Here is an 18,931-nt window from a genome sequence, read left to right as displayed (position 1 = left end):
ACGTTCAAACAACATTCGCACACGGTATCAATGACCTCTTTGGAGGCTGATTGAATGAGTTTTTTTCGTAGGAGTGGAGAAGCTTTGGACAGGACAGATAACATGTCCCCATGTTTGACTAAACGAGGAGGCAGTCCTTTTTCTTTCCTTGGGGCTGTTTAGAAGAGGGATGTTTTCTGGAGGGTGACATCTTTGAGTCTTCAGCACCAAAAACACTGATACCCCTACTTAGTCACAGGCCTTTTTTGTACTGGAACGCGTCGCCAATGGTTGTCTTTACGGCGTATCAACTTCAGGACAGGCATGACACATCGTGCAGGGGTACGTAACGGACTAAATCGAGCCAGTTCTTGCTTAGACAAATCCAGTAAACTTTGTAACATGCCCGATCTCTCTTGAACTTTGATTTTGGGAGAAGGTACTTTGTCAGCAACGGCCACTGCCGCTAAATTGGAGGGGCCTGCCACTGGGGAAGTTCTTGGGGTAATCAACGGAGAAGTTCTTGGTGTGATGAACATCTCCAAGTACTCTTCAGGTCTTGGTGACATCAACGGGGAAGTGAATGAACCTGAGGCTACCGGAGACGCGGTCAACGCCTTTGCAGGTCGTGCTTTGCGAGTGTAAGGTTGCGTCCTAGCCGAAGTGCCTCTCTTGCGACTAGTTTTCTTCTGTGGGCTTTTCTTTTTCTGCGGACTTTTTCTCTGTTTCTTTTTCTGGGGGCTTCTTTTCTTTTTCCGGGGTGGTGTCTGGTAAGAGGAGGGTCCCGCCACTGGAGAAGTTCTTGCAGACACGGTCTCCTTGGGGACTTGGTCTTGACACCGTGGCTCTTTTTCTTCTTCTTGGAGGTTGGTTTGGCTTCTTTTTTCTTGGGGAGAAGTTTGGGAGCATTAGGATCCCATCTTAAGAGAGAGCGAATGATGACCCCTCCTAGAGTACCGCTCCCTCCAGGTTTCATAATGATTTGTTGTTTGGTTTGAGTGTCGATGCGGGGATCGGCCAGTTGGGTCAAAGCGACTTTGTTTCGATCAAAATGCGTTTGGTTTGATGAGGAATCTGAATGATCCCTTATAGCAATTGACGTGCTGTCACCGTGAACCATCGTAAGATTTCTTTGAGACTAGCTTCTAAGACACGAGCTCGTGTTTGTGGATTTTTTTCTCGACTGATGCCATACAAGGCACGAATCAATTTGACGGGAAGATGCGAGTGAAGGGACGTCATGTTCAAACTGTGTGAGACAGACGAAAAGTGTCCGAGGTTTTTATAGATTTTTTTTTTGTGGAGTGAAATTAAGTCGAGGACGGAGACATGTACAGGACAGGCCCTCCGTCTTGGCACCAGTGGTGAAACAAGTGGGTACGAAATCGCAAATCCTCGGGAGTCGTAGGTTTCAAATCGACGAGTAAATAGGCGTGTGGCGTTTGAGTGGCATCGTCGTACGCCTGAGTCAGCCAAGGCGTTCCTAACTGTTTGGCTAAGACTTGCACTTGCGATTTATCTCGAGGGCTTTTAAACAAGACCACGTAATGCGCATTGAGACTGATGGTGCGATGGGCTTTACTTTGTTGAAACAAATTTTGAGTAATGTAAACGACACTGGCATTACGATGATGCCCTTTGCGCGTGAACCACAGTTTAATTTCTTCTTCGTCTTCTCCTAACATGTCGTCAAAAATGACCAAATGGGTTTGACGGGAGTCAGAGACGATGCCGTCGTCTTCTTTAGGAATGCCTTCCACAAATACGATGAATCGCCTTGACTTTCTCGCAAGAGGCTGTACGCCGATTGCCACTCTTTGTAACACCACACGATGCGTTGAGGTGGACGATCGATTAAATGATGTTTATATTCGATCAAACTTTTGACGAATTCGGTTTTGCCTGAACCGCTGGGTCCAGCAATGAGCATGTTAAAGGGATGGCGAAGATACAAAGCCTCCCAACTGGCACGATCTAAGTGTTCGTCGATGACTTTGACAGTGGAGAAAGAGGGAGCAGAGACAGCAGAAGTAGCCATAGTGTCAGGAATGTCACTTGTGACACGAAAACAAACAAGACGAGAGTGTATATACTTTTTTCAGAACACGTTTATTGAATGTTTTAAACATGAATACGAAAGACAAAAATACATAAAAGCCAAAGGCTTAAGTACAAGGATAAAAGGCACATCAAAATCATTAACGTGGAATAGAAACAAGTGTCTGTACAACATGTTTTGGGTAATGTTCTGACCAGTTCTATAGGGGGTAAGGTCACACAAGTGTCCTCCCGAAAGGGTCTTTCAGACCTGTCCACGACAGTCCTGTCCTGGGTGACGGGTTCTTCTGGTACTGTCACTAACACAGGTTGAAAAGTGACTTTTTTCTTTGGACGTTGAAAGGAAGGATCACAACTCTCGAGCATACTGGGCCACTTCTTGGGTCCAAGCCTCAAAATCCCATTTTTTCCAGGCACGGACATCTGTCCAATGGGGGTGCAAGTCACAAGCTACACACACATCGTCATACACGTTTTGGGTAGCTAAAAGTTGACGAATCTTTTTTTCCCGTAGAGGTCGAGAGGTATCCAGATGAAAACGTAAGGCTTTGAGCAAAAGGAGTCTCTCGTGAACATTTAAAGGCACCACTTTCATGTTGAATGGGGTGGTAAATACTGTTCGTGAAGAGTCCACAAAGAATCGGCTGGTAAACGAAATCCTAGAAAACAAGTCACTAAGACACACACCACTTGTCGACCCAAATTGAATGGATACAGTTATTGTAATAATTGATGGTAATGATCCACGGTTTGAATATGGTCATTGAATTCCTTCCACGGAATCTGTTCAATTGCATGTGACATAAGTCATGGCATGACAGCCTGTTTTTATATTCTCTTTTTTTCGGATGCAATACACGTACTTTCTAGCCAGAGATCTTCGTTCTCCAGTGGGGAATCTAAATGTTGCATACTGTAACCGAAACGTCAGAGTTTGTTTAGAAGTTTCCTCTTCCGCTAAGTAGATTCCACGTAAAATATGTTGGTAATCCTTTAACTTGTCTTCCTCAATGCGTTGCACTAGGTGAATCTCGAAGTAACCAAAATTATGAACATGTCGATCATTGGCGACCTCAAAATTTTGAACAATGTCTGACCACCGAAACAATTTCTGACGAATCAGTTCTTTTATACCATTCAGGTACCAGTGGTTAAAGATCTGGTGACGTAACGGATGCAACTGTTCTTTACGTTTGACTTGTATTTTGACCAGCTCGGTAAATGCGTTCTCTCAACTCCACAGGCAAAGCACGAATGTCCTCGTGTAAAGTATCCATAAACAGATTATGGTAAGTTACTTCAATGTCTCGGTCCCACTAAGGGTAAGTAATGACAATTCGGTGACCATCGAGCATGTTCTACGTAGGCCGAATCTTGCGGTTCCCAGTGGTGAAGTGACACACCGCAACTGAAGCACTTGACTTTATCTCCTTCGCCCAAGTATAAAAATCCGGCTCTGGCTAATTCTTCGGGGGTCGGTCCTCCCAGATACTTAGGCCATTTTCCTTTGAACGATTGAAGACGATTTTCAAAGTCGCAGTATTCCGACAAACGCACAGGAAACGAATATTCGTCTTTCACAGGTTCGTTTCGATGAGGGTTGGGTGACATAAACAGGAGTTTGCTCAGGGCTGGATGACATCCGTAGGGGGGTAGACGTGAAGATGAACATTCCCCTTTAAAACGAAACCCAGTAAAGTGTCCAAGAGGACGAGCGGCATCGCTTTCGCATCCCTCAGGTTTGACACGCACAGCATCCCTTTCCATGATAGGGGTAGTGAGAACAAAGTTCCCTGGATGCTTTACGGCATCGCTAAGGTCACAGCGTACAGCATTGTTCCCATCGCAAGGCTCACAATCGCATTCCACTTCCGAAGTCCCACACTTGAATTGTGCCTGTCTGAACTTGTTGTGTGTTTCTCTGAAAGTATTCATCTTGTTCGCTCGGTCTTGGTAGGTAGTCACAATGAACTATCGATCTTGACCATAGTCCCTTTTTATACTAGTCGCAATGCAGTCTCAAGCTTGTACATCGTTCCTTTTTTATGTTTTTTATGTCTAGTTTTGGAAGGTACCGTCTCTAAGGTGCCGTCATCATTGTACCGTAATGTCATGGGTGGAAAGGCCAGAGAAAGGTAAGGACAGTGCGGAGACCATCGAGTATGTTCCAGAATAGCTGAATCTTTGTAGATACATAGATCCATTCGTAACTTCAGTCCGCAAGCGAAACACTGTGCTTCGTATCCCAATCCTGACTCAGGTCCCAAGTAGACAAATCCTGTTCTAGCTAAAACATGGGAAGAAGGTAATCCTTCCCTATCCGTAGGCCATTTCTGAAACGTGTCCAATCGACGGGCACAATCACAATAGTCAGGTAAGAAGACTGGAAAAGGGTAGGGTTTGAACTTGGAGTTCTCATCGGGTTTCTCACTCAATTATTGCTGTTTGGAAGTCATGCTTCTGGTGGGTGACTATCCTCTTACAACCAATGTTTTATACCGACGTGTCCATACGGTAAGGTGAAATGATTGGGAAGTCGCACTCGCTTCTGGTACACGATTTGATAGACTTTTTCCAAGGGTCGACTGACGATGTGGTGAGTGGGTAAACGTACGATCTTGTTGGGTTGATAGGTGGTCACTTTAAAGTGTTGACCTTTCCAGACTGCAAGGCTTCTTTCAGTACCCCAAAGTTGACCACTCGACTGGTACGATAATTCAGAGTCAATCCTTTCACTTTACACGTCGTGTGCACTTCTCCTTGTTTGTCCCGGTATTCGTAACCGTAATTTTTTGGACCGCCACTGGCGAAACTTAGAATCTTGTCATCGGGGTGCTCGTCTGTCCAGGCTCCTAAACGATCTCCTTCGATGTCAGGGTGATGTTGACTCGGGTGATGGATGTAAATGCAACTGTCCGTGTCAAAGTACAGGACACGTTCCCCTAACAGTTCTAAAGCTTCGTACAATTTTAAGCGAGCATGGGCTGTCACGTAAGCCGCAATGATGACATTTCCAAAGGGGTCGTCTTGTACAAAGTCCAGATCTTCTTCGTAATTGACCAAGATCAAATCCTCACGAACGACGTCCACGTGTTTCATGTATTTGGTTTTGTCGTGAATCATCTGGAAGTAGCGAGAAGGTTCTGTCAAATATTCCGTTTTGGGTAAACACGGTCGTTGTGCCATTTTACCCCACAAGCAATTTAACATCACTTTGGCAAACGATCGCCTGCTTTCGTTTTTCTCGATGTGATTTAAAGTGATGCCTTCTTGTTCGTAGTATTTCTCTTTGAATGTCTTTTCGTCTTCGGGAGTGTGACACCAGGAAGTATAGCCGCTCGCTTCTTGCTTCAGTTTCAAAAAGGCATCCACGTAGTCGGCGAAAATGCCTTTCTGCGTTGGGTCACCCTTGTGATATTGTTGTGTCTTGGGAAAGTGACAAATTTCGTACACTTCTAACAGTTGGTATCCCATGTCCAGAGCTTTGAACAATTCTACGCTGACCCAGGTTCCGGTCAAGGCCCGTTCTTCCTGGGTGTGATGACAAGGTTGGTCTTGGTTGCACGTTTCGGCACAAGTACGGCACAAAGGAAACATCAGTTTGCCTTGGCAATGGTGAGGTAACACGGGATGGTACAAGTCCTTGGGAGGCAAAACTTTACACTTGAGCAGACCTTCGTATTGTCGAATGTTTTTCAGGTCGATGTGTTCCGTCAACAATTGTGGGTGCCCTACAGGAAAGCGACAATATTTGCACACGTAGGGATACAGCGAACACACGTCCAAGTATTTCATTTCTTCTTCTTTCTCTTCGTCGGCGTGGTACAGCAAACAGGTGGCATTGGTTCTTCCTCCGTACAAACTATCCCTTGGGTTCAGCTGGTCCATGAACTGGTAACTTTCCATGAGGCGTTTAAACTCGGGATCGGTTTCAAACGGTGATCGTACTCGTGTTCCCACATTTCCACCACTTGGTATCCTTCCTGTTCTAACTTTAGGCGTCGCTGACAAGTGGCCTGGTACAAGTCTTCCATGGTTCGTTGTAAAAACTGATTTTTAGTGTCGCGGTCAGGGTAACAGACGGGACATCCGTGAAATAAGCAACCGTTAAACTCGTACACAATCTTGGGGTTTTCTAAGTCACAGCCATCGACCGAATGCGTTCCGATGGTCTTTTCACCTGCTGAATCCATTTGTCTTCCTTGTCGCACAAGTAATGTAACCAGCGTAGGGCTTTGACCGAGTATTGACGTTTGACATAGTTAGTCGTTTGAGGACTGATGACAGCCACGGTGTTTTCAGGCAGGAATCGTTGCCTGTACACTAAGGAACACGCTTTGGCAATGGTGCAAGCTTCTTTCAAAGGATCGACCCCTCCGTGTTCCATGAACAGTTCTCGAAATTTTCCACAGCATCGCCGTAAAATGTCCACGTCGGAACGACAATACTTTAGCATTTCTTCCTGAAAGTCGAAAGGGTCGGAGGCGTGAGCCTGGTACCAAGCGTAGAAAGCTTCTCGTTGTTCGGTACGCATGTTCTCGGGATCGTAATAGTGAGCCTCAGGCAAATGGGGTAGAACGGCGTGTTGATTGGCTTCCGTATTGAAAAAGTGTGGAAAGTGCCCTTTAGCCATTTCTGTCATTCCAAACGTTTTAGGCATTCGACTCAAAGGCATAGCTAAGTAACTCATCGAATCTTTAAACTGCACTTGTCCCACTTGCATGAAAATGATTTTGGCTCCGTTCAAAGTGACTTTAGGACGTTCGGTGCCATGTTCCGTATAGTACCTCAAAAGAAACTGTCCATCGTATCCGGAGAAATTGTGAGCCATCACCGTGGCATGACGATGACAATCTCCGTAACGTTCGATGTCCTCTTGCCTCCACGTCTTGTCGATGGGGTCTAAGACCCATTGGGCGAAATCGGCTAGCGTGTTCAGTCCCCGAAAGATTTTTACATGTCCTCCAGGAATCTTGCTGCAGTGAGGGCAATGAGTGAGGATAGGTTCTTGAATGCACTTCTCGCACGCTCGATGAGCCACGCAGAAATTAGGAATGTGAATGCCGGTCTCTTGCATGCATTCGAAATCGAAAAAGATGAAATTGCTTTTCTTCTTGTGACCGTCCTCTTTCTCTGGTGGGGGTTGGTATTTTTGCACGTAGCATTGGTGTTCCAAGTCCACGATGTGGTGACAAATGTGACATTTTTTCTTTCCTGAACATACGTGTGCCTTGGCATTATTGGTACGTATGCCTTGTCCACACGTAGGGCACAATCTCAGCAGTTGACAAACACATTTCTGCTGTGAACCTTGCGTCTTCAGATGTTGTTGGTAACAGGCAGGGCTGACAAACGTGCGCAGACAAGCTGGACAATGCACTGGTTCTTGCCCTTCGCTCAGATAGGGTGGAGAGGCCAAACATCCTGAGCATTTCAATCCTCAATGTTTGTGTTGCTCTCGATTGTTATAGCCATAGTCACATTTCTCACAGTAATAACTGTATCCCAGGAATGCAGTGATACTGGTAATGGTATCAAAATGGTCATCGTGATGATAAAGGTGAATGTATTTTCCATCCTTAAAGTCTTTTCCTCGAAACAACAGAAGTCCGCGCACTTCTTGAGGGTGCACTTTCAAGGTGTAGAGTGGAGCTAGGACATCTTGCAATTTTTGCATTTCAGGAATGCCACAGTGTGTGTCTTTGGACAGGTCTGCTTGTTGTAACAGGAGTTCTGCTTCACTTCGTTGTTTGGCTCGGTCGGATTGTTGAATAGTTTTCCAGGTTCTTTTCCATTCTACCGTGTCGTTCTTGTTGGCATAGGTTCGTCCCACCACGATGGCACGGGCGAAACACATCTGATCGTGAGAGTTGTGAATTTGGACGAGGCTCTCTTTGGTGCTGCGAAGGTTGTTCACCAATAACACCTTATTGCGTTGTCCGGGCCCTTGAGGAGGAGAGACGTGGGTCATGTCCAGTGTGGCTTTTCCATCGGTGATGTCAAACTGGTCATTGGATTGTTGTACGTGTTGAATCTTGTCCATGACTTTGGAAGTGGTCAATTCTGCAGGGCTGCTAAACTCGATCCAAACAGGGGATTTCAAACCGTCGTGTTGTATGGAAAGTCTCAAGCGATCGTCTTCTTTGGGTTGACATTGTCGCTTGAGTGTGGTGAGTAAAGAATCCCACACCCCGGTGCTGAACCCTTCTGCTTTCTCTAAGGGTACTTCGGACTTGAAATCTTTAAATTTCACCGTGTATTTGTAAGCCGTGGTTCTAAATTTTCTAGAGGAGCGCTTTTCTGTCTCTCGAATGGAATAGTAGTTTTCAGGGTTGACTAAAGGTGGTGAACTTTGTTTAGAGGGTTTGGATTCTGGTTCGCTTATGTCCTCTTCAAAATCACTGGCATGAATTTGTGCCAAGACTTCAGCTCTGGTACGAGGCGATAGATCACGTGTCTGCCTCTTACTTTCTTCTTCTTTCTTCTCGAATGAATAGGATCGTTTCATCTTGAGTGCAAAAAGTCAAATGACTCAAGTTTAAACACCATGGACTAATTTATAGTCCTAGCAGACCAGCGTATATAAAGGGCATGTGTCTTGTCCTTTCACTATTCATTTCACTCTCTAACCGAGCACAACGATGGAAGAGACTAGCCAAATCGAACGTTTCATCAGAGCTTTGCGAGGGGTCATTAGAAAATTTTCTTCAGACCAGCCCACGGACTACTCTCCTTCCTTTCGAGATAAAAGTCAAGATACTTGCTATATCTGTCAGAAGAAAGGGCATTGGTCTTCAGAGTGTCCAGACCATCAGAAAAGAAAAAAAGGGGTTAGAAAAGACAAAAGTCAAGATACCTGTTATTATTGTCAAGAAAAAGGACATTGGTCTCCAGATTGCCCAAAAAAGAAACAAGAGGAGTCAGAAGAAGAGAGGGATTCTTCAGAGAAAGAAGAGAAAGAAGAGGAGGAAGAAAGCAGACAGGTGAAGAAAAAGAAACAGGAGAAGAAAAGAAGAAGGGAAGAAAGTGAGGAGGAAGAAGAGGAAAAGACTGTGACGGTGAAGAAATTGAAAAAACAGAGAGAGTAAACAAAAAAACAGAAGAAGTCTATGAACTTTTTAGAGTGTTTGGTTGTGAATTGTGAATTGAATTGTAACTATTAATAAAAGAATAAATTAATTATATAACGTAAGTGTCTTTGGGTTTTGATGTTAAAATAAGAACCTACACTCACGCACTCATACACAGACACGTACTATAGGGGTAAAATGGGTTGTTGTTGTTTTTTTTTTTGAGTTATTAGCAATTGAAAGTGTATCTCTTTTCGAGAGACGTGGGTGGCCCTGAAAAGGGCCTTTTTTGGTGCAGGGGTGAGTTTAAGCAATCAACTTTAACTGCCTTAAGCCTTTGCCACGGTCGAGGCCTACTTCTGATGATGTTGATTTGGTTGTAATCACTAAGGGTGGTACGGTAGGCTTAGTCACAGGGTTGGCGTGTTTAGCTCGGGAAGGTCGTATTCTCTTCGGTCGTGATAAAGAAGTCTGATGCATTTGTTTCAGATTTCTTAACTCCGCTAGAATGTCCAACAGTACCGTGACGGTGTGACTTTGACCCTCTTGTTTCTTTGCTGCTTCTTGTTGTTGTTTTTTTCTTACCTCTTCTTTTTGTTGCTGTTGCTGTAGGAGAAAAGCTTGTTCTGCTTCCTTTTGCCGCTGTATAAATTTCTCCAATTCTTCTTTCTGTCTGTCTAAAATTCTCCACGTGTGGTAATGAAGGTGACGAAAGTTCCGGAACAAATTCTTGCGAGGTAAGAAAATCCACAAAATTCCAGTTCACCTCTTCTGAAAGTAAGTCCGGGTTCCCTTGTGTAGTCTCAACGGCTGGTGCACCCCAGTTAATCGTTTTCTGAGTTTCCGTCATGTTAAAAAAAAACTGTCGCATGGATTGACTACACACGGGCGCTAGCGAATCCATATAGACCACGTGACGTCACAGACTGCTCTCTTCCGATTGGACGTGGGCTGACTGAATTTTGTAACGCGTGTTTGGATTGGTCAATGAACAAATCCGTTTCAATCCTTCCTCTACCTATAAATAAGTGCAGTTCACTGCATTGGTTCACCTGTTCTCGGCGCCTCAAGATGTGGACCACAGTTGAATCATCCACCCTTGTGTCTTCAATGATGTTTAGGACGGACATGCTAATGTATGTCCGATCCAAGTGGACAGTTGTCCACAGGACAGACACCAGTCTGTGGATGCGAAGAGTCTATGTAGAACGTCAAGGGTGCCTCAAAAGAGTCCTGATTTACGGTCCTGCAGTCAGGCGCAGCCTAAGGACAAGAAGAAGACCAATGTGGTGCCCTTTATGTTAATGGATACATTAACATAAAACCCAAAGGCCCTTTTCAGAGCCACCCACATTTCTCGAAAAGAGATCTACTTTCAATTGCCTACCCCCAAATTTTTATTTTATGTGTGTGTGTGTGTGTGTGTGTGTGTGTGTTGTCCCTAGACAGTCCCACGATTTATTGCCCATGTTCAATTCCCCTTGACGCTAAACAGGCCCACGATTTATTCCCCATGTTCCATTTTCCCTTGACGCTCAACAGACCCACCCTGTTCAATTTCCCTTGACGCTCAACAGGCCCAAGATTATTTTTCCCATGTTAATTTCCCTTGACGCTATACAGGCCCACGATTTTTCTCCATGTTCAATTTACATAGACGCTAAACAGGCCCAGGGTAGTTTTTAATGCTAATTCCCATTGACGCTGAATCGCCCCACTTAACTACTTACACCGCCCCTGGGAGCTGTTTGGAACGATCATGTGTGTTATCACGAGGTCAGTCACCAGTGGCCAAAACGGGATGGGTTGGGGCGAGATCCTTGTTGATTCAATTAGCTCATTCGTAATCAGTGTTACTAGGATTATTAAGCATATTTTCTCCCAGTGTACGATGTTCCCTGCTGTATGGAATAAGTTGGATTTTGTTCTTGTGCTGCACCGTCACTCATTTTTAAGTCTCTTGGGGGCTGCAATGACATCATAAAGTCATCTGCACGTTTTGTGGCTGCTACTCGATCCTAAGTCAACTGTCCCATTCCTCCATTCCATAACCTGATCGGTGAGCTACACCGTCAATAATTGTTTATGTGTGGACGCTGACTTCTCCTTCTGCTGAACTTTCTTCGTCACCGCGGTATTTTCCGTCTGTGCTGATGCTGTACCCGTATTTCTGCTCTCAGGCAGTGTTACTTCTTGCTGCTTGTGAAGGCTGAGCTTGTTTCCTCTCTGCTATTTGACTCCTGGTTGCCTCTTGGGCTTTTTTCCTTCTGTAATTTATCATTTCATCCTCTCCGCTTACCAATCCCCCTGTTGAGTAGTATTCACTGTTGGTGGAAAATGGTTTCGGGCCTCAGCTTGAGAATTTAAAGCAGGTGGTGGTGGTGTTACTTCTGGAGGTGGAGGTCTTGTAGACGGGGATTTCACGGCAGGGACGCTCTGTATTGCTAGCTCCCTCAGTTGTTCCCTTTTTCTCCATATCACGGTATTCTAAGGTGGGGGGGGGGGAGGAGCTTCTTGAGTTGTTTGGGTTCTTCTCTCAAATTAATAGTAGCATTGTTCTTTTCGCATGAGTCCTTACGCCTTCTATTGCATTCAGGGTCTGGTCGGGAACAATGATTCCCATTTCTGGATATCTTTATGCTATGTTATACTCTCTAGTCTCTTAACCGAAGACTGAATACATGGTGGCAAGACAGGGACTGAATGGTCATTTATACTAGTTGTGTACGAATAGTTACTGCTAGTTAACCAACCAAACCATCACTTATTAAGCTAGGGAAGTAATGATAAAAAATAACAAAACTGCTTTTTATCTCCTAAAATAGAATAAAATTTTTAAACCAATCTGTTTTCAACTCTTTACACCTCCCTTTAACCCAGTTTCACTACGTACTGGTATCAGTGAAATGCCCATTTAAAATTGGCCTAAACAAACTATCCCCCTAAAACGTTATATCTTTATAAGGTGGGCATAAGCTCAGACCATCAGGTCTAGCTGCACAAGGTGGCAAAATAATGAATGAACTAATATGAAAACTTAGTAGAAGTATAAGGTAGTCCTAAGCCCAGGCCATTAGGCCCCGCTACACAAAGCGACATATTTAGATCATGAACATAATGTTAACTTATATAGGGCATAAATGACTCCAAACTTATAAATCTTAAGGTGGTATAAGCCCAACCAACAGGTCGAACCGCACAAAGCGGTAAAGTTACAAACATACGTAAAAGACACCAACATATTCACAAGATCAAAACTCTTTACATACATTATATGAGATAAGGTGGTAAAAAGCCACAACCACCAGGCACAGTCATATAAACTGACAACGTATCAATTATCTAACAACTTGAAATGTGCGTATTCAACTACTGATTAGGGACACGAACCGATACCAAGACAATCCTATCTCAGATCCTCAATTATCAAAGCACAGCTATTTTATATTCTAACACAAGTTCAAGACAACATTTTTGATCTACTGATCCTTGATAGCGTGGTAATTCACCCTGAGACATCGCAGTTCTCGACAGTCCAGTCCTTCCTCGGCCACGATCAGACATCCATAAGGACGAGTGCTTCGCTTGATTCCCACTCGTCCCATAAATCATAAAACCCCGAAGTGTGTGCTTGCACGGATCCGGGTTGACGCCAGGTAATTGGCCCTATTCCCACATGAAGACTAATTCAGTATCTCGCCATGAATGCATTAAGATGTCGGTTGGCAACACGTGCTTGTTTACCACCTAACGAGAAATTAATTAGTTACCTGTCTTGGCATTAATTATTCGTACATGCCCAAACTTCAAGAACAAACGAACGAACGATTAAGATATTAGTCCTCGACTAACAGGGCATCGAGTACATTAGAAAGGAAATAGAGATGGAATCATTGATTCCCAACAAGGCCCTGTATGCATTAATGGGGTTAGGCCCGAGTGTTACATTATGGTGGAGCCTAAGGGCCCAGGCAAAGCAAACCACTCTTATTCCGATTTGGAAGAATAAAAACAACAATAATGATTGGAGAAGACGATCCCGAAGAATACTGGGACAGAGAGGGTGTGTATTGGACCAATGAGGTAATGCAACTATGCAAACCCAGATGGTACCAGACATCCCTGCTGTGACATATCCGAGATCTACTCCTCCACCCCCGAGAGCATCAGCACTCTACCCAAGGCTAATGTTATTTCAGCTAGGAGGCAATCACCAAATGGCACAAAAATAAATTACTAATCAACAGGGGGTCAGGGAAAGGGTGGAGGTGAAGAATAAAGAGAAGAAAATGAAAGAAGCACCAGAGGCGGCTACAACGGAGAAACAGAAGAAAAGTCAGCCATCTACAACATCAGCAACAGCAGCCCCATTCACATTAAGACTGCATGAAAAACAATTAAAGGATCGACCACCATCACACATAAAAGACAGTCGGCAAAAACAAACTAACAGACGACTGTCCCTCAAAGAGCACAACTGGTGGTTTACATCGTTGACCATGCACCGAGTCAAGCAGCACTGATCCGATCCAGAGAAGCTCTGACAGGAAGACGTCCATCTTTGTAAAAAATGCCTCAGGACCTATTAGAAAATTCCTGCGCGAGGAAAGAAGACTGAGATGAGAGAAAAATGCAACAGAAACAGCAGAAATAACAACATGTGAGAGGAGAAGAGGTCGAATTCAAAATGGAGACGGATTACATCTCACGACAGCCTGCCTTGTGCTGTGGTAAGGCCGATGGTGAGGCGTGGTCGTCCTATCAGACTTTAAAATCTGTGACAACTCACGAATCACAACGGTCTTTTCAGCCCCACCCCACCCCATCCCATATCATGAAAAGAAAAGTCAATTGCATATTATTTTATGTTTAATGTTTTGTTCCTGTTGTGTATGTTTTTGACTCCTCCCCCCTTAAAGCCATTTCCATTATAAAACGTGTGTTTGTTGTGTATATAGCTTTTGTGTTGTTATAAAGTGTATTTATAAATACTCTCTTACCTTTGGGTAAACGTATGTAGAAAATCAGTAGCAGAAAGATGTTTAACCAACAAGTTTTATAAAATTAAAAAAAATAATTAGTCAAAGTTATCAACGAAAATTTCAGAGGCACTTACAGTATTGTGAAGTGAATCCAAAATTATCCAGAACAGGTTCTATTAAAGTCCAAAAGAATGGAAAGTTCTGTATAAATTACAGATCAGGAAATGTACTTGTCTGCCAAGAATCATGACATTGTCAAAATGGTGTTGTCCAGAACTTCTTTGAATAATTCACAATAGTTCCAAAATTATATTATTGTCCAAAGAACACTTTATATTTCCACTGAAAAATCCAAACAAATGTTTTTCCTCTCAAATACTATCTAAGAACAACATAAAATATGCCTGCAGCTTATGTAACAAACAGGAACATAAGAAATAAGATTAAATCTAGAATAGGAATGTATCTGATTGCTCAGTTCTCTCATTATACAAACCTCCAAGAGTCGATTACGACTATATGTCGCAATATACCCCACCTAACAGATCTTATCACGCAATCCAATATTTAAAAATGCCTGTTCATGTGACCTAACTCATGCATAGGAATTAACTTAATTCTTTTAGGATACCACCTAACCGACTTGTCCAATGGGGGAAAAAAGCGAAATATCGTAAACATATTTACTAATAATTCTATTATTAATAACTTTCAAGACGTACGCAAGCATCTATTTATAGATCCTATGCAATTTTACGTTCTTTAGTATCTTAAAATATATTCCTATCATATGCACGTATGCCAAATCCAGCTATAGATAATTGCTACAGTTTACAGCCATGAAGCTAAATTACAAAACTTAGACAAAATAATATAACCAGGAGTTACAAAAAATATAGATGTACATAACCATTTCTTTTATAGATCCGCAATATTTCTGTTTCATTTGTATTCAATAATGATTTCCTTCAAGTCAGTGTAAAGCATGTTACACTGCTGGATCACCAGTAAAATGGCAGAACACTGTAATATGGGCAAGTTGCGAGATGTAATCGGTTTATTGGTGAATGTGGAGCGCCTCCTTGCTAGGGTACACAATCTTGAGAGCTACATTCACAAGTGCCATCTGAAGATGGAGAGAACTAGGTACATTCTGCCAAGAGGATCGCCAGAGAAGAAAAGGAGTAGGAAGTCCTCAAAATAAAGGCAGCATGAGTAGTTAAGTGGGGCACTAGAGCCTCAATGGGAATTAGCATTACAGAGACCCCTGGGTCACTATAGCCTCAATGGAAATTTAACATGGAGAAAAATCGTGGGTCAATATAGCCTCAAGGGGAATTTAACATGGGAAATAGTCTTGGGCCACTATAGCCTCAAGGGAATTGAACATGGGATTTTTTTTTAAAATTTTTTTAAATTTTTTAAATTTAAATTTAAATTTAAAAAAGGGGTAGGCAATTGAAAGGCTATCTCTTTTCGAGAAATATGGCTGGCCCTGAAAAGGACCTTTGGGTTTTCTTCTTCTTCTTCTGCTTCTAATTTCTTCTTTTTCTCCACCAAGTTCTTATTTTATCTCCTACACTCTTTCTCTTCTTCTCTTTCTTTTTTTTCTCCTGCTCTTCTTTCTTCTTCTCTTCCTCCTCTTCTTTCTTCCTCTTCTCATTTTCTTCTTCTTTTTCAATTTTTTCGTTCCATTTGCTTATTCTTATTCTTTCCTCTTCATCCTCCTTCTCCTCCTTTATCTCTTTCATGACACCACTAATCTTGTCCTTTACCTTTTTTAAGTTATTAATTTCCATCTTTACACGATGGGGACTATAGGAATAATGGTCTTCAACGAGTCTTATTAACATCTGTTCCATCATTCCTAAGTTGTCTAAAACGTCTTGCAATGTTTGTATTTTGTCCATTTGGTTAGAAGCCATCTTCTTTGTAGAATGGTTTGAACGACGAATACTGTGGGTTCCTATAGTGAAAGCGCGGACGTGAAGGAAAACATCCCCCAAAACATAAAATTGATCTTACCTAGATCATGACCAAAGAAACAGCAACGCGCGGACGTGAAGGAAAACATCCCCCTACTTTTCTCATTTCATATAATAAAACCCAAACTATACTCTCCACATACGCTAAGAAACAATAAACAAAATCCATAATCTACTATCCACACAATCGTACGTGAGCGGTTACAAAACCCAAACTATACTCTCCACATACGCTAAAAAACAATAAACAAAATCCATAATCTACTATCCACACAATCGTCCGTGAGCGGTTACAAAACCCAAACTATGCTCTCCACATACGCTAAGAAACAATAAACAAAATCCATAATCTACTATCCACACAATCGTACGTGAGCGGTTACAAAACCCAAACTATACTCTCCACATACGCTAAGAAACAATAAACAAAATCCATAATCTACTATCCACACAATCGTACGTGAGCGGTTACAAAACCCAAACTATACTCTCCACATACGCTAAGAAACAATAAACAAAATCCATAATCTACTATCCACACAATCGTACGTGAGCGGTTACAAACACAAACACACAAACACATACCCTAGCACTATGAAAAAAGAGTTAGTGTTTATAATCACACTACTCTACCTACACACACACACACACACACACACACACACACACATTGGCAAATCGATAGTTATTTCTTTTCTAGAGTATTGGGTAGCCCTTAAAAGGGCTGTTTTTTTTTTTAAACTCCAGATGCACCTATCTAATGGTTGCACCTTCCTGGCCTGGCGCCACACACGCATCTTCTTCCCCAGTCTCCTTTCACCTTTCTTCTGGGGAGCGCAGAGGGAGGATGATTCGCTTCAACACCCTAATCCTCTGTCTCGGGAATATTGTACGACATCCTCTCTTCTAGTTTCTTTTCCTCCTCTTCCCTCTGTCTTCTCTCCTCCTCTTCGTTCTTCATTCTTTCCTCTTCTACTATAGCCTCCGCGGCCAGTTCATTTAACAGGCGCCTGACATATTCCAGATGTATCTGGAGTTCAAGAAGTTTGCTTATTCTGCTATTCATTCTTGTGTTGATCAATCAACAAGGGTAGCTAGACCGCCCAACGAGTTTCAATTTATAGTGAAAGCGCGGACGTGATGGAAAACATCCCCCTAAAAACATAAAATTGATCTTACCTAGATCATGACCAAAAAAAACAACAACGCGCGGACCTAAAAGAAACACTCACTCACTTTTTTATGCTACCCATCACTATTTTAAAATTTTTTATAAATCACTTCAATAGACTATCCACATACGCAAAGCAATCCAATCTAACCCCAAATTTACACCTCAAACACCAAAAAAAAAGACATCATTTTAATCTACTATCCATACCAACTTACTTAACCACTTACAAACACAAACACATACCCTCACATTTTTTTAAAAAAGAGTTAGTGTTTATTTTCACACTACTCTACCTACACACATTGGCAAATGGATTGTTATTTCTTTTCTAGAGTATTGGGTAGCCCTGAAAAGGGCTGTTTTTTTGTTTGCTATGGCATTCTTTTTTAGTTTCTAAGAATGCGATGTCCTCTGAGGATAGACTTTCTGGCGATAGGTCTGCTTCTTCGGAAAGAGAAGAAGAACTCTTTGGTGTCGATACGACAATCGACAAAGCCTCTGTCAGCTTCAGGTTGCTGCTGCTGTTGTTGTTGTTGCTGCTGTTGCTGCTGTCTCTGAAGTCTGTACTTCTCTGTCCATTCTTCTTTTTCCCTGTTCATTTCTTCTCTGAAGAGCTCTTCTATCAGGTCTTCAGTGATTTTTAACATTCTCACATTCTCTATTTCTTCTGGCTTCGGTATCAGACTGTGTCTGACCCTATGCAAATTCACGTAGGTTTCGTTGAGCTTAGCTAGTTTGGAGCACATCTTCGTAGGAGGATGAGTCGACAATGGATGGTTAGACTGGAAACAAACCGGTTCTTAAAGTAAAAGCGCGGACGTGAAGGAAAACATCCCCCACACGGTTTTTGAGTCGCAACGTTTAGTGAGTGTCATGAGAGGGATAGTAAGAAATGAAAGAGCATCAATCCAGCATTCTTATAGCTAAACAAAAGACAAAGGCATTTTTTTCAAAACACAACATTTTTTATTCAAAAATCACTTAACACTAAACAACAACTCTAACATTTTTAACAATAATCCAACAATATAACATCAAACAATTTTTTCAAAACACAACATTTTTTATTCAAAAATCACTTAACACTAAACAACAACAACTCTAACATTTTTTAACAATAATCCAACACTAAAAGTTTCTCCACTAGGTAAAGAGGGATAACAGTCTTCCATGGTTTCTAGTAATCTAGGATGACTTCTCTCAAACTGTTGATTTCTATGGTATTATCGAATTCTGCATACAGGATGACATTCACCGTTTCATCAGGGTCTCGGTCTTTAAACTGAATTTCCACACGAATCTGGCCGGATTTTATAGGGTGGAAATGTCCCTCGTCGCTGCCTTGGTCTGGAGTGAAATCGAAAGCCCACAAAGCGTAGCCTCCTGCATAATCCTCGTACGTAATACCGTGACTGGTATTGGTTCCTAACTGTCCGGTGGCTTCGTACAGGGACAAGTACGATCTCAAGTAATTTTTCTTGGTAAAGTCAGGTTCGAAAGGTCGGGTACACAAGGTCTTGCCATCGCGACTGACTTCGATTTTGGACACGCCAAAGTGTTGAAAGTAGAAAGGATTTTTTTTCGGCAGCTCCGTTGAAGGCTGTATTCTCGACGATACCAACGATCAAACGTTTGGGTAACTGTCCTTGGAACAGATGATCTTCGATCATGGATCGCTGTCCC

This window comes from Sinohyriopsis cumingii, chromosome 12 (assembly GCF_028554795.1).
Source record: "Sinohyriopsis cumingii isolate HCF-2022 chromosome 12, ASM2855479v2, whole genome shotgun sequence".
In the NCBI taxonomy this organism is placed as follows: Eukaryota; Metazoa; Mollusca; class Bivalvia; order Unionida; family Unionidae; genus Sinohyriopsis; species Sinohyriopsis cumingii.
This window is presented reverse-complemented; position numbering follows the sequence as displayed.